The sequence below is a fragment of the Sorex fumeus genome, unplaced genomic scaffold (genome assembly GCF_029834395.1).
Source record: "Sorex fumeus unplaced genomic scaffold, SorFum_2.1 ptg000037l, whole genome shotgun sequence".
NCBI classification, from domain to species: domain Eukaryota; kingdom Metazoa; phylum Chordata; class Mammalia; order Eulipotyphla; family Soricidae; genus Sorex; species Sorex fumeus.
Genome location: NW_026606094.1, coordinates 30207370 through 30223428, shown reverse-complemented (window position 1 = coordinate 30223428; position 16059 = coordinate 30207370). Strand labels below are relative to the sequence as shown.

General features: G+C 37.6%; 1 protein-coding gene across 11 annotated transcripts in view; it reads left to right on the top strand.

The window, feature by feature from the left end:
- MAGI2 (membrane associated guanylate kinase, WW and PDZ domain containing 2) overlaps positions 1-16059 on the top strand; it is a 1504283-nt gene that overhangs the window by 818496 nt on the left and 669728 nt on the right. The gene's annotated exons all lie outside the window — the stretch shown is intronic.

Genomic DNA, 16059 nt, shown 5'->3' with positions numbered 1-16059 from the left:
AAGGTTAATAAGGAGAAACATTTGTGATATGTTGGTGAAAGAATATCAAGAGGATTAACTATACTTCAAGTTACAGCTATGGTATATTTGATTATAAGACTAACAGAAAGACAAAATGGTAAGTGAGGATATATGGAAGAACTCCTCAATCATTAATATGTGGAGCATTTTCAATCAGCAATTGAAGATGCTGGGAAAGAAACTGCTTTATTCTTAGTTTTTCACTTTATAAGATTGCTGCAGTGAATGTCCATATGTGTGCATTTAGAGGTCAATGATAGAATAATTGTATGTTATATTCCTTGAGGAAGAACTAATTGATCAAAATATTTATGCATTTTATGTGTTTATATGTATTGTCAACTGTTCATAAGAGGTTAGAGTAATACATATCTGTGTCTAATTATATGTATAGGATAAGTTTAAGTATAGGATTATAAAGTACAGGTTTGAATATACAAGGGAGTTAAGGAATGGGCAAGAGTGTAATAATATTCTAGAAAGGAAAAGGGTATGAAGAAAGAGCTATCATTGAGAAAAAAATAAGGGTAAAGAGAGGAAGAGAAGTGAGATAGTGAGATTGTTATAGCATTCTAAAGGATAGTGTCTGGCCATCCTCCTGAGTTTCTTTCCATTACATTTGACTGTTTGGTAAGGACAAAAGAGTTAGATACAAATGTTCTTTGAACCTTATTTTCCTATGGTGCTCTTTAACCAATGATGAAGTGGTGGCTACATTGTTAAGTACGTGCCATAATAAAATATGTGCATGGAAGAGGATACCAAACAGTTCATTGTAATATTGTAAAATTAACAATTTGCAAACAATATCAATGTAACTGATGGACTCAAAAAGAAATATAAACAGATTGCAATAAATTCTCATAGTATACAGAGATAGACTAGATACGCAAAGTTTCCCTTAAGTTTTTGGTGAGTTAAAGGTATCTGATCCTGGAGTTTTCCTCAAACTCTAACATATATTGTACATACACCGCAAAAAGTTTTATGTTGATACTATTCAGGTTGAATGTATATATTCTTAAATATTCTTTAAATGTATATTTCAAGAAATTTGTTTCTTTAATCTATGTTCTCAAATTCACTGGCATATCTCTATAATATTCAGTTACTAAACTGTAAACAGTGCTTGAAACTGTCATGAATTTACATTTAATTGCTAATACCACCAATATGTGGGTTTTTTTGATTGATCGGGCTATAAGTTTTTTCATTCTATTTGATCTAAAAAAGTTGCATGTTTTTTATTTCTTTATTGACCTTAATTTATTCATGTTTACTCTTCATTATCCTTCTTACTTTGAGTTTAATTTGCTTTTAGCCTTTAGTTCCTAGAGTAATGGCTTTGATAGCACTATTATTTTTTACTTGGGCTATAAATTTCACCATGATGTTTGATTTATAATCATAGCACACATTTTGATATTTTGATATGTTGGGGTTTTTTTTTTCCTTTTGGGTCACACCTGGCATTGCACAGGGGTTACACCTGGTTCATGCACTCAGGAATTACTCCTGGCGGTGCTCAGGGGAACATATGGGATGCTGGTAATTGAACCCAGCTTGGGCACATGCAAGGCAAACGCCCTACTCGCTGAGTTATTGCTCCAGCCCCTGATATGTTGTGTTTTTATCTTTTATTTGAAACTAAGATTTGTTTTTCATTCTCCTCCCATCTCCCTTTTACAATTGATGTCATTTTTGCTACACTGACTGGGGCCTCTCACACACTTGGTTGTGGTGCTTGCCAAACTTTACACACTTGGCTTCATGCTTGCACACACACTCACCAAGGGTCACACTTTTTAGTCATGGTGCTCACATGCTTTGTGGGTTTCACACACTTTACTATGGTACTTGGAGTATCTAGTTGCAATGCTCTTGCTTACATGACTGCAGTATACTAAGAAGATCACATGTTTTGTTGCTGAGCTAGGAGTCTCAAATAGCAGAGATGTCAGGATCACATTCAGTATATATGAGTGACTCTAGGGGTCAAATTCACAGTTCATATTTGTAAGACTTGCAAAAATTGCAAATTTTGACACTGGACCATCCCTAGGTCCCCATGTTTTAATATTTATACAGTCAAAAATAATTTCTAATTAAATTTTTAGGGTTTTCTTCTTTGATACATGAACTATTTACAAGTGCATAGTTTCCAAATATTTGAGAATGTTTTAGACAATTTATTCTCACTGGTTACTGATTTAATTTTAGCATGGTCAGAAAATATGGTTCTTGTGATTTGTACCCTATAAAATATTGAAACTTGTTTTATGACCCACGTATGGTTTATCTTACTAAATTTTCTATGTGAACATTGAAAATATGTATTGTACTACTGTGGGTGGAATATTTATAAATGTCATTTAATTTGGTAAATAGTGTTCATTTAAGTTGGTAGATAGTGTTGTTCAGTTTTGTATTTTTACTGATTTTCTGTCTACTTGTTCTATCAATTATTAAAGAGAGGAACTAAAAACCTCTGAGTATGAACGTGGAGTTGTCCATTTCTCCTTATAATTCTGTTTCTGGGTCTGGAAAATCTGTTAAAAAAACCAAAAATTTAATAACTGCTTTTTTACTATGAAATGATCTTTATTTCTGTTAATAGTCTTTGTTTTACAATGCACTTTTTTTTGGTGTTATGTAGCTTGCCAGAGTCATGTAATCTCATCATGGCATATCTTTATCCTTTCGCTTGTAACTCTTATCTGTTTTTTTGTTTTATTTTTATGCAGACAAAAATCACAACTATTCATATAGTTCTAGACTTGAAATTGGTTTGATAACCAAGCTCCAAAATTAAAATCAATAAATATTAAAAAATCAAATTTTATGTAAAAATTGTTAAACTGATCATGGGGTTGTTAAATCTTTTTCTAAGAACATATTAAGCCGTTTGTTGCTAATTGAACCATCTGTGTTACTGTTTTCATTTGTTGAGTTTAGTTGGCGTCTACATTATTTTCTCATCTAATTTGCTATGCTCTTACTGGAATTTTAGTATTGAGAAATTAGTTGGTGTCCAGAGACTTCAGGATCTATGGTCTGGGTCAAAGAGTTGATACAGTGGTATTTATAGGAGGTGAACATTACTGCCAGGGCTTCTGGAAGTACAGTGTGGGGGTGGGGTGGGGTGGGGAGGTGAAGTGGGGGGATGGGGGAGGGGTGACCACCCCAACCCAGAGAAACACAAGAGGTGTGACTGCAGCAGCAGTGTGTTTGGTGCAACTGAGGAAGCTTCAGCAGGGTAGCTATATAGCTCCCTCAGTTCTAAGGGGCTCCTCCAAGTTTTCAGGCATGGAGTCTGGTGCTTCCATGAATTTTAGCTGCTCGGCACATATCTCTTTGGAGAAGATTTAGTCAGGAATCAGTAAAGCATGGCTGGTGGTTGTGTCAACATTAAAATAACTGTGGGAGGTGGGCCTTTATTCCTATTTGTCCTTATATTTAAGATGTGTTTTCCATAAACAGTAAGCAATTTGGACTTGCTTTCAAATCTAATCCAATCTTTCATGTGTTTTAATCATATCTATGTTGCGCTGAGAGGTTGATCTAGGCTTTGTGTTATACATGTTTAGCTATCAAAGTCAGCCATCAGTGTAATAGCACTTCACACACAAATTTCAAGTTACTGTAGGTTTTAAGCCCATAACTTATATTTTGTGTTTTATTTCCTTACATTTCTTTTAAATATGTATTTGAAAACTATAGGGCTACAAAGATCATTCAAATTGGTAGAACCTGGGTTATGTGAGGCTCTGCATTTTATTCTTGTCATTGTATTGACCCCCAAGAACCACTGGATTCAGGCCATGTAATCCCAGGACATTGAATACCAGGGACTTCAACACAGAACCACACCTCCCGGCTGAGCACCAAACAATCATATCGGTACTTCTGCCAAAGCATTACTAGGAATGAACCTCAGCTCTTCCAAGTAGTGCTGAGCGTCACTCCTATACAAAAATTTAAATGAGCCAAGATATATCTCAAATGCTCTTTTTAAATCATTATACAGTTGGTGGCAGTCATCAATATCTTAATTACAAGAAGTTTTGTAGGTGGAGTTTTTTCTTATGCTTTGCTTTTTGTATCACAACAAACACTGCTTAGGACTTTCTCCTGACTGTACTCAGGGATCATTGTTAGCTGTGCTGGGGGGACTATTCACAGTGCCTGGGATTGAATCAGGGTTGTCTATGAGCAAGGCATGTACCCTACCTCCTGTACTTTCTTTCCCCTAGATAGAATCCCCCCCCCCCCCGATTTTGTCCACTTTTGTCCAACAGCCAGTGCAGGCACCAAATAAATTTTTGTTGAAATTTCTAAAAGTTGCACTTTCATAATGTGACTTTTAAGGGGAAATTTGCCTTAACTGCCTGAAATGTCTTTCAATATCTTTCAATTCTTAATATTTTACAATATTTTGAAGGAATGAGCAAATAGAATAGTGACCTATCATCTTACCTTTGAAATGTTTATAGGTTTCAAATTATACAAGTTGTGGCATTCCTTTCCAAAGATAACTCTCTCTTTTGTGTCCCAATGACTCTTCCGATGGTTCTGAGTTATGTTTCTGAGTAACCACTAACCTATCTCAGTAACTGAGAGGTTTTGCTTATCCTTACTGCCAGCCCAACTGCCCAACCCGACTCTTGTGTAAACTCAAAAAAGACAGCAGCAGTGGCAGCGTTCTGTCTCTCTCGCTGCCTGCGTTCGGTAGGTTCACGTCGGTTCTCCCACCCCGGGGGTGGGGAGGTCAATGGCGATGGGCAGGTGAAGGAAGAAACGAGGGCCAGGCTGGTTAGTCTTAGTTGCAGTTTATTTCAATCCTCTCCCCATTCATTCCTGTCTCTCTCCTATGCCTCCCCTTGCCCATTTTTTAAAAATTTTTATTAGTGAAACAGTATGAGGTACAGTTGTAGACTAACAAATTTTTGTGCTTGGGTTTCAGTTATACAATGATAGAGTGACCATCCCTCCACCAGTGCCCATTCTCACCACCACTAATCCCAGTATCCCTCCCACCCCCCATCCTCCAATCCCACCCTGCCTCTATAGCAGGGCACTCCCTTGTGTTCTCTCTCCTTTTGGGTGCTGTGGTTTGCAAAAGAGGAATTGAGTGGCAATCATGTTCGGTCTATAGTCTACTTTCAGCATGCATCTCCCATCCTGGGCGGATCTTCCCAACACCCTTTATTTGGTGCTCCCTTCTTTATCTGAGCTGCCTTTACCCCTAGAGTGTGCGGCTGACCTCCAAGCCATGAGGAAACCTCCTGGTATTTATCTCGGCTATTCATGGGGGGTTAGCCTCCTATTTTGTTACTTTATGTTCCCCAAATGAATGCAATCTTTCTATTTCTCTCCCTCTCTTTCTGCCTCATTTCGCTTAGCATGATACTTTCCATGTAGTACCACGTGTATGTAAATTTCATGACTTCATCCTTTCTAACAGCTACATAGTACTCCATTGTGTAGATGTACCAAAGTTTCTTTAACCAGTCATCAGTTCTCAGGTTTTTTCTAGATTCTAGCTATTGTAAACAGTGCTGCAATGAACAAACTAGTGCAGATGTCACTTCGACTATATTTTTTGCCTCTCTGGGGTATATTCCCAGGAATGGTATTGCTGGGTCAAATGGGAGCTCAATTTCTAATTGTTTATACTGTTTTCCAAAAGGGCTGAACCAGTCGGCATTCCCACCAACCATGAAGGAGGGTCCCTTTCTTGCCACATCCTCACCAACACCGGTTGCTTTTGTTCTTTTGGATGTGAGCCAGTCTCTGTGGTGTGAAATGATATCTCATTGTGGTTTTGATCTGCATCTTCCTGATGATTAATGATGTAGAGCATTTTCTCATGTGCCTTTTAGCCATTCAGATTTCTTCTTTGCTAAAGTTTTTGTTCATCTCATTGCCCCATTTTTTGATGGGTTGGATAGTTTCTTCTTGTGGAGTTCAATCAGTACTTTGTATATCCTTGATATCAACCCCTTTTCAGATGAGTATTGGGTGAATACCCTTTCCTGTTCTGTAGACTGTCTTTGTATTTTGGTCACTGTTTCTTTTGAGGTGCAGAACCTTCTTAGTTTAAGATAGTTCCATTTGTCTATCTCTGTTTTCACTTGCTTGACCAGTACCCTTGCCCATTCCTACAGTCTCATTATATCCCCCAGCATGAGGGATTGGAGTAACAATTACACATAGGAGCAGTCACAATCAATAGGGGTAGAATTGGTAGAATTTTCTCCTTTGGGGAAAACCACTTCTAGGACAGATTCTCATTATCAGATCAACCCACCCTCGAGCAGAATCCCCTGGGTGTGTTTCTCCTCTCCTTGTCCAACAAACATATACGCATATGTAATATAAATCATTTTGTATGGATACAGTAAGAAATACCTTAAACTTATAGAATTGCTCTCCTAGGGCCATCTCAATCTCAGACTACTGTGCTCAGTAGTCTTTCCTATCCCTAGAAGGGTCCTAGTCTCGTCGTTACTTTTAGATCATGACAGCATTTGTCTATGATCAATCTCTTAACTTACAGTTAAGAATTGTGTCACTTTGGCCTGGCCCATTTCAATGCCAGCATAGCTCACCACTTGCCCTGGGTCCATTCAGTCCCTTGTCAGGACGCGGCTTTTGTGGTGTTAGGAAGTGAGGGCAACTGAGGCTTAACTCAAGAAAGCAGATGCCCAGGAGTGAATAATATTCAAAGCCAATTAAATCCTAAGTTACAAAGCATAATATTAATGGTCTTCCTGTATCTATACAAAAAGGACATTGCTTTAAAGTAAACTATTATAAGACATAAGGAGAAGAGAAAGGCAATATTAACTTACAAAATACAATTTCAGTGTCCTAGAGGGACTGACCTTACAAATTAACAGAGTCTGATTAGGGGGAAAAGCTGATTAACTGGTTGGGGAGGAGAGCATAGGGAGGAATTTACAGATAAACACAATGGAATGCAAGTGCCTCAGGAGCACTGTTATAAACCTGAGTTCCTCATGGCAAGGGGGAAAGGGCAAACGAATGTTAAGCCTAAAATATTTGGAGCTTATATATTCAACACACTCCTGCGCCATTAAAGTATGGAACTCAAGAATCACATATTGTTTTCCTCTCCTCTAGACTACTGAATCTAAGTATGCTGTGAATGGTGGCTACCATTGGCCAAACAAACATCTCCCTAATATGCCACCAGCATTGTGATCCATCTTCATCATAAAATCTAGATAGAGCATTTTACTGGGAGAATGAAAAGTCTAATTCTGAGGAGCCTGTCCTCTGTGGGCAGGTGGCTAACTCAAAGCCTACCAGTGTTGTCATATGGGAAAATTACTCATCTCTGAAGCTGATCTATTGCTAGTGATCATCTGGCTTTGTTAAGAAAAGAGCTAATAATGCATGAAAAGTGCTCAGTTAAGTGCTTCACATGATAGATATTCTTGGACAGCAGGGATATCACATCTGGCAGTGCTTAGGGGACAGTGTGATGCTGAAAATTAAACCAGGGCTCCTGCATTCACAGTTTATGCAGCAGCCCTGTGAGCCATCTCCCTAGCCCTAACATGACCAATGCTATCAGTATTAGCGATTATTGATATGTATATCAAAAAAGTTATTATGCAGCTCCTCACTTGGCTATATTCATCAGTCATGTCTTTTTCTTCTTTCTAGTAAATATTCATTCTCAAGCATTCTGTATGTATTTGCATAAATGAAAAATTTGTTAAAATGTTTTGAAAATGTATTACTGAATATATTAAAAATTAGAAGATGGCATTAGTACGAAAAATCCCTCTAGCTAAATTATTTTTTTATTTTTTACTGTAATGCTATGCAGAATCAATAACTTGAATTGTCTAACCATTCTTTTTCTTGATATTATTATTAAATAGTATGCTAACATCACTGAGATAGATTTCTAAGCTTATTAACATGTGTATTGTTTTATATACAGCTTTCTCATGCAATTGCTAATATTTATATATCAGATGATAAAGTTCAAAAATGTTAATGTGGCTATAACTTCCTATAAATGATAGGTAACTTGATTCTCATGATAACCATGAAGCATGCATTCTGATTACTATAGATATTGATATGATATAATTTTGTGAAAATAAAATGTCTCTGAAATTCACTATCAACACTGAATCTCAGTACATTATCCTGTATTAAATATTTTCTGCATCCCATAGCTTGCAGAAGCACTGATAATATATCTATAACCCAATGTGGCAGAAAAGTCATCAGTTTAGCCCCTAAATAATTTAGCTCCCAAAGATTGAATACACTCAGTGTAATATTTAAGATCTGAAGATGCTTCTTCCCTGCTTAGCTTATGGAAAGAAATGTGTTTCTACTCTGCTGCAGCATCACAAAACACATTAATTCCCTTGCAATTTAATTATGTGTTCAAAATCGTTCAAAGATCCCTTAAGGACAATCCTCCTTGCTTCTAGAGAGCCAAAAGTCTGTTACATTCTGAGAGATTTCCTTTCTTTTTTTTTTTTTTTTGTAGTAGTTCTTTGTGGTAGTAAGCTACCTGGTTAGTGTGATTTAAGAGGTTTTTAAAGGAGTAGTACATATCTCTGTGAAATATGACACCAAATTCTGGCCATACTCACCAGAAGTATTCATATTTTCTTTCCCATTGAGTTGGTGCACTCAATGCTGCCCTTGAACATAGCTGTTTATTGTTAAGAAGGTGTTAAGAAAAAGTAATGAGACAAAAATGTCAAAGTACAGAGCAGCGGGGTATTTATTGGGGGGAGTGGGGTAGCAGGTGAAATATTGTCCTTGGAAACAAAGTTTTAGTGGAAAACAGGTAGGCCAATTCATTTTTGTGTGTCTCTGGATGCTTGCACCACAATGACAGAGTTTAATTGTTGCCAAAGTCAGAGTATGACCAGTAAAACCTATATAACTACCACCTCCTTATCTACCTCCCCTAACAAAACAAAAACACTTGAAAAAAAATGTTTCTATACATAATCTAAAGGAGCACTTGAAATTTAACTGTTTGAAAAATAAAGAACCTTTTGCTGGCTTCATCCCTAGCACCACGTATCCCTAGCACCATGTCGTCGAACGCCATTGGAGTCACTGAGTACAGAGCATTGGATGCCATGACCCCTAATTGTGACCCCCCCCCAGTCCCTTCCCCCTAAAAAATTTTCTTTACTTTCTTCTGGATGTATAATCATCCATGTTGGTTTTGTTGTGGATTAATTAACATCTTCTATTTTATATGGGCAACCTCTATCTTCCTAGTTTTCTGTAATACTGGACTGTAGCCCTTCTTCAGGGGTGGAAAGGCAGGGAAGCAGGTACAATCATTAATATTTAGTAGGAAACTCAGGGACTAGCATTCTTTTAGCTATTAGTTATCTGGCCTCCTACTGCCTCAGTATGGTCTCTCAATCTACGGTTAGATTCTAGATTCTCATCTCTCCTGTGTCCGTTATCTCATTTCATCTTGATTTCTTATTCTCTAATGGGAGATAAGGATTTGCCTGCAGTGTCAAGAGTCACAGACAGCAGAAATGCCATGTGACAGAGGGAGCTCATAGTCTTATGCTTGCAGGACAAGTGTTTTAGTCAGCAAGACTTCTCCCATTCCCCCATAAAACTTTTAAGCTCTTGTGACCATTGAAATCTTAAGGAATCCTGACTTAAAGGCACTCAAAATGTTTGCTGGTCACTGTATGCTTTGAATCTGTAATTGTGAAGTTTTCCAACAAGGGTCACAAATGACTCCCTGACACTCACTGGGCACAGTCTTGTCCTGGATCACTTCTAACTTGCTGTGAAATCTAGCAAGGGTCACTGTGATCTGGGAAATTAACAAAGGTTCCTGGGATGATTGTAAATTCACAGAATCTGAGTCCTGGTGCTTCGCAGATACAGTCATGCCCCTGTAAGTGACAGGACAACTATGTCTGATTTTTACCTCTTCAAGGGAGAAGTCAGATTATCTTCCCGGCCCCTTTTAAGACTTCAGAGGCATAATATCGCTGTTTGAAAGACACATTTAGAACATCGTTTTCCTTTCCTTGAGGATCTGTTTATTTGGTCAAATCACTTTCATTTTCTTTGTTTCTTCTAATTCTTGAAAAATTATCAAATTCTTGAAAATGGATCATTTAATTTAACACTTAATGTTGGCTCAGTTACTAGGTCCACAGGTGTGTGTGTGTATGCTTTTGTGTTTGTGAAGAATTGCCTCCAGGAAGCACAGATTTTTTTTGCTCTTTTTGTGTCACATAGAGTGATGCAAAAGGGTTACTCCTGGCTCTGTTCTCAGGAATTACTCCTGGAGGTGCTAAGGGGGAACATATGGGATGCTGGGGATCAAATTCGGGTCGGTCACGTAGAAGGCAAACGCCCTACCCGCTGTTCTATTGCTCCATCCGCAAGCACAGATTTTCTATGTATGGTGCTTGCTGATAAAGAGCTTTCAGGTGTGGCTGAATATATATTTAGTATAATATTTCCCTAATTGTGATTATTTTCCAAAAAGGGGAAATTGAACTGAAAATTGTTTTTGTTTTCATCAATAAGCATATGCAAACGAGCATGTATTCAAAGGAGAGTCCTGTGTTTTCTATACAAAGTCCTGTGTATTCTATATACAGGAACTTCTCCCCAGAAGAGTCCTGTGTATAGAAAGTCTTTTAACACCCCTGAACTAGCACTGAAAAAAAAAACCAAGTGAAAAGGAAGCCCTGCTCTAGTGCTCCTCCTGTAAGACAGCTCTGCTAGCAGGCATTTTCTCCCCTTCTAGAATGTTTTATTAAAAGAGGCTCATGAAATTACCAGTAACAAGAGCTTAGACATTTAAAAAAAAACAGTTTCTATTGATAGCTGATATAACATTCCTTTAGAGTTTTCTCCAACTAGATATTGAGGGTAAAGAATGTAAATTTAGAGGTCAAAGGAAATTTTCAGCAGGGAAAGTAGGATAGGGTGCTTGCCTTTCATGCAACTGATTTGCATTTGATCCCAGATACTCCATATAATCTCCTGAGCACTGCCAGAAATGATCCCTGAGCTCTAAGCCAAGAGTAAGTCCTTAGCAGTGCCATGTGAGAAGGAAGGAAGGAAGGAAGGAAGGAAGGAAGGAAGGAAGGAAGGAAGGAAGGAAGGAAGGAAGGAAGGAAGGAAGGAACGATGGAAGGAAGGAAGGAAGAGAGGGAGGGAGGGAGGGAGAGAGGGAGGGAGGAAGGAAACGTAATAAAACAATTTTTAGGCAGAGCTTTCTAGTTTAAAATCTCTTCTCAGAGGCTCTTATAGAACTGAACTTAGTTGAATAAGAAACTAGTATTTTATTTTTATAAGTTTGATTGAAGTAATATTGCTTTATAACACTACATGCTTTAGGAGAAAAGTTTCACTCTCCCAATGTATATAAATGATAAATATACTAAATGTATATCATGTACAATGTACAATGTATACCAATGTACTAAATCCCACCCAACAATCAGTGGAATTTCTTCACGCTTTCTTACCCCACCCCCTCTGGTAGCCTCAGCATTGTGGTTCTATTTCAGGTTTTGAAAGATTTGTTTTTTGATTTTCATTCCCTTGCCTTTGGCTTCCCCAATACTTTCCCATGTTGTCCCATGGACTGCTAGGCCAAGGTATCTTCCCTGTGTTTCTCAAACTAGAGATACTAAAATAAGACCATCCTTTTAACCAGGTGACATTATCATTTGCTGCTGTGTGATTCTTCCCGTAGGTTCCAATTTACATACATTTACACTTTGTAGGCAATGGGGTAAAAGTGGTAAAGAAACCCCCAGATTCTGTCTTGGATTATGGGTTCTGGTGTTTTATTACAGATTGATCATGAGATCAAAATGTAGATAAGATGGGGCAAGAGGCCATTATTGAAAGCCAACTTTGCATCATCCCTCCTGAGAAATGGGGATATAGAAATATGTGAAAAAATAAACCAGCAATTTCAGAGAAAGGGTAGCAACAAGATAAGCTGGCCAAATGGAATTTGCTTCTCATAAGTATTTTTTAAAAAATATCTTAAGTCCATCATCTAATATAACTGCTAACATTGTGAACATATGATATATCAGAGGCACAAAGAATTTCTAACTCAAGATTTTTGAGAAAAACAGAAGTATCATACTCAGGGCTCCTAACGGATTTCCATATATATTACTTTTCTCCTGCTATCCCTTTGTTTTCCTTTCCTTTGTGATAATATGATAAGAGTATATTTGAAATTATTAATAAATAAAAGTCAGTCACTCAGTATATGGTTTGGACAAACATTTCAGGCTTGATATCTTTTGAATAGTTAACTGCCTTTTACCCTCATCTTTATTTTCTGGTTCTAGGGAGAATCACACTCTATGTGCTACCTTGGGCATTTCAGATATAGCATGTCATAGAGACATACGGTGATACTAAAAGTGAATGTCATTGAAAGATTCCAACAGTGATAAAATGATACATTTGTGATTCACTAAACTTTCTGTGCAATAAATTCACTGTGTAAGGCATCTCCACATGGCTCAGAGGGCCAGCAGTATCTGCAGTGTAGTTCTGAGTCAGATTAATTTTGCATGAGGTGTATATAAAAACTTCAAACTAAATATATATATTGTTTCTATAAAAAGTTACTGATCTTTCTTTTAGCTTGTATATAATCTTGAAACATTATCTCTGAAATTATAAATTAGAGAATCAAAAATCTCTTTTTTGTTAATCTTATAGATGGCCAGATATGGAACATATCTAAGATAAACACTGAGAAATTAAAAATCAGAAGTTCAAACTGGGGCCAGAGAGATAGTATACCAGATAAATACTTTCTTTGCACACTGCTGACCTGACCCCATCAACCCTTATCATCCTCCAAACTTGTCAGGAGTGATCCCTGAATACAGAGCAAAGAGCAAGCCCTGAGCACTACTGAGCATGACATCAGCCTCACCCAACAAAAAAGTTAATAACAGAATTAATTGGTAACTAAATGGACAGTTACCTCTTTCTGAACTCGTTAAAAATTCAGGAAACTAATGGTAAAGTCAGAATGCTTGAGATTATTATTTGTACCCCAATTTTATTGACAACAATAAAGTGATCTCTGAGAATGCATCAAAAAGCCAAGAATAGAGCTGGAGAGATAGTACAGTGTGTAGGGTGCTTGTCTAGCTCATGACTAACCCAGATTTCAAACTTAGTACCCTATATATCTCCTGAGCCCCACCTGGAGTGATCCCTGAGCACAAAGCCAGGAATAAGCCCTGAGCACCAACAGCTTTGCCATTCTCCCCCTCCTTCCCCTCACCCCCCACCGCAAATAAAACACAAATTAAAAATTCAAGAATACAGCTCCCCAGGAATCTGATTTAACTTGCCTGAGTCATTTTATCTAATCTTGACCCTGCCGTTTTATTATTAGTGGTTTATTCTAGATTGAATTTGTGAGAAAAAAGGCACCATTTTAATGAGGGAAATGATGTATACAAAGTTTCTTTAGCTATGTGATGGGTGAGCAGATGGCCTTTTGTGTGAAGGCATGGGTAAGATTTAGATTACTACTTATTTGTTACCTAAGTCACGATGATTCAAATGCTAAGCTATTATGAAATCTTTTCCTGTATTATCAATTTGCCCTGGCTTTTTCTTTCCTCCTTTTTTAAATTTCTTTTATGGCTTTTGGGCCACATCCGAGATGATCAGGGATCACTCCTAGCAGTGCTCAGAGGACCATACAGAAAGCTGGGAAAAGACCCCGTGTCAGCAGCATGCAAAACAAGCTCCCTACTCACTGTACTATCACTCCAGCTCTGCCCTGGCTTTTTCTTAGTGTGTCTCAGCGATCAACAGTGTCTTTATACTGTCTGTTGTTGAATACAACTATTTATTGTAAGAGCTTTAAAATTTTAAATATATAGGCATGTGATTTTCCCAAACATTGCCTGTCTCTCTTACTCACTAGCATAGCTATTTAATTAAAATAATGGACAAAAAAATGAAAATAAAAATACCCAGACTGATTTGGGGGCAGGTATGATAGGATAGTGGTTAAGATGCTTGCCTTGCATGCTGCAGACCTTGGTTCGTTCTATCTGGGGCACCACGTGGTCCTCCACGTATTGCCAGGTATTAATCTAGAGATCCCTACCACCACTGGGGTAGTCCAGGTAATCCAGAACCATGAGCCAATCAACAGTGCTTTCTTGGGCTGATCAACAGTGCTTCCTTGGTTCCTATCACTGAACTGCTGTTCTGCTTGATGGAGAATTGCTGGGAGGGAGCCCTGGGACTCTGGAGTACTGCTTGGAAGGTATCCCACAAAAAATTAAAGAAAAATTTTAAAATGATGTTAAATGGCATTTCTCATCTCTATTCCTCTTTTACCCTAGTGTTTTTACATTGGTCATAATTGTGCAAGTGAAATTATAGAAATAATGAAAGTATATGTTTGTCTAAATTATTTTTTCTAGCAGAGCCTCATTGATACTGATTCTATATATAGCACATGCCCTCCATCCCTTGATTTATTCTAATGGTTCTCCTGTATGAGATACTTTATTTTTCTTGCCGTTTTATGATTAATCACCTCTGGTGAGCTATATTCGACTTCTGTGTCTTTCAGAATTTGTCGTGTTGTTGCACACATAGGACTAAAATATTTTGTATTAATCAAATAATAATGAAAGTAATTTATGAGCAAGCATAAATGGAAAATGGCCCATTATTTTCCAACTCATGTAGCAATTGAGAAAACTAAGAAAAAGCAATGCATAGTAGTGTATACTAAAGTAATCTAGTACACTTCTCTTGACTCTAGAGTTTTTACTTAACAATTAGCAAATGAGGAATAGCTTCCTTCATGTGAGCCCAGTTCATGCTTGTATATTGTTCTAGAACCAATGCCAAGGTCATGCACCATATGCTCAATCTTTTGTGGCAGTTAAACCAACAATGAAATTCTATATTGCTTTGAGTTTGGGTTTCATGAGGTTTGAGTGCGATTGGAGCAGTTGTTCTCAAACTTTAGACCCTGCACCAGTCGCAGCAGTAGCAGCAGTATATGTATTTGTATTGCTAGAAATACAATTACTCAGGTCCTGCACAAGACTTACTGAGTCAGAAACTCTAGGGAGGAGACCCAGCAATAACTACTTAACAAATCAATCCTCCATGTGTTTCTGATGTAGCCTACTTTTATGAACCACTCATCGGGGTACAGTGCTGTCTCCATCTGAACTGCTAAGATGCAGAACAGTAATGGATGCCATCTGGGACCTGAACCTTTATTTCCAGAGATATTCAAGGGGAGATTTCTTAAAATATTCTCTGTATCTGAAAGATGCATATCATCCTCAGTCTATGCCAATTCAGCTTTAAAAAGTAGTTGACAGTGTGCTATTTTAGGGCATGTGTTTTGAAATAATAACTTAGATTTAAAGCAGTCTATAGCATTCTGTTAGAGAAATATTTAGTCACTTGTATTTTGCAAATGGATTTGTCAAACTTTCATGTATCACGTATTCTCAGGACAGTGAATCATTCTTTGTTTGTTTTGCATTTTGTATTTTGGGCCACATGCAGAGGTGCTCAGTATTCTGGCTTAGTTCTCAGGGATTGTTCCCAGCAGTGCTCCACATGTACTGCCAGGTATGTAACACAGGCCTCCCACATGCCCACACTCTTGTCCTTTGAGCTATTCTCCAGGTCCTAGCTGTAAATAACTCTTATACCTAGCAAGTAACTAATTGAATATAATTGTCAGTTTTACTTTTTGACCTCAACATGGTTTACCTCATTGTTTTATATGAAATCTAAAGCACTCACACTGCTTTTTAATCTATAATTTATAACCAAGCACAGAGGAATCAATGATCAAGCTCTGTTATTTGTTTAGTTTAGATTTGTATATGTATACTATCTGGATGAAAAAGATTGAAGTAAGTGCGCCAAGAGGTAGTACAGGAGTTATACTCTTAACTTGCAGCATTTGAGGGATCCCTGAAGTGCCAA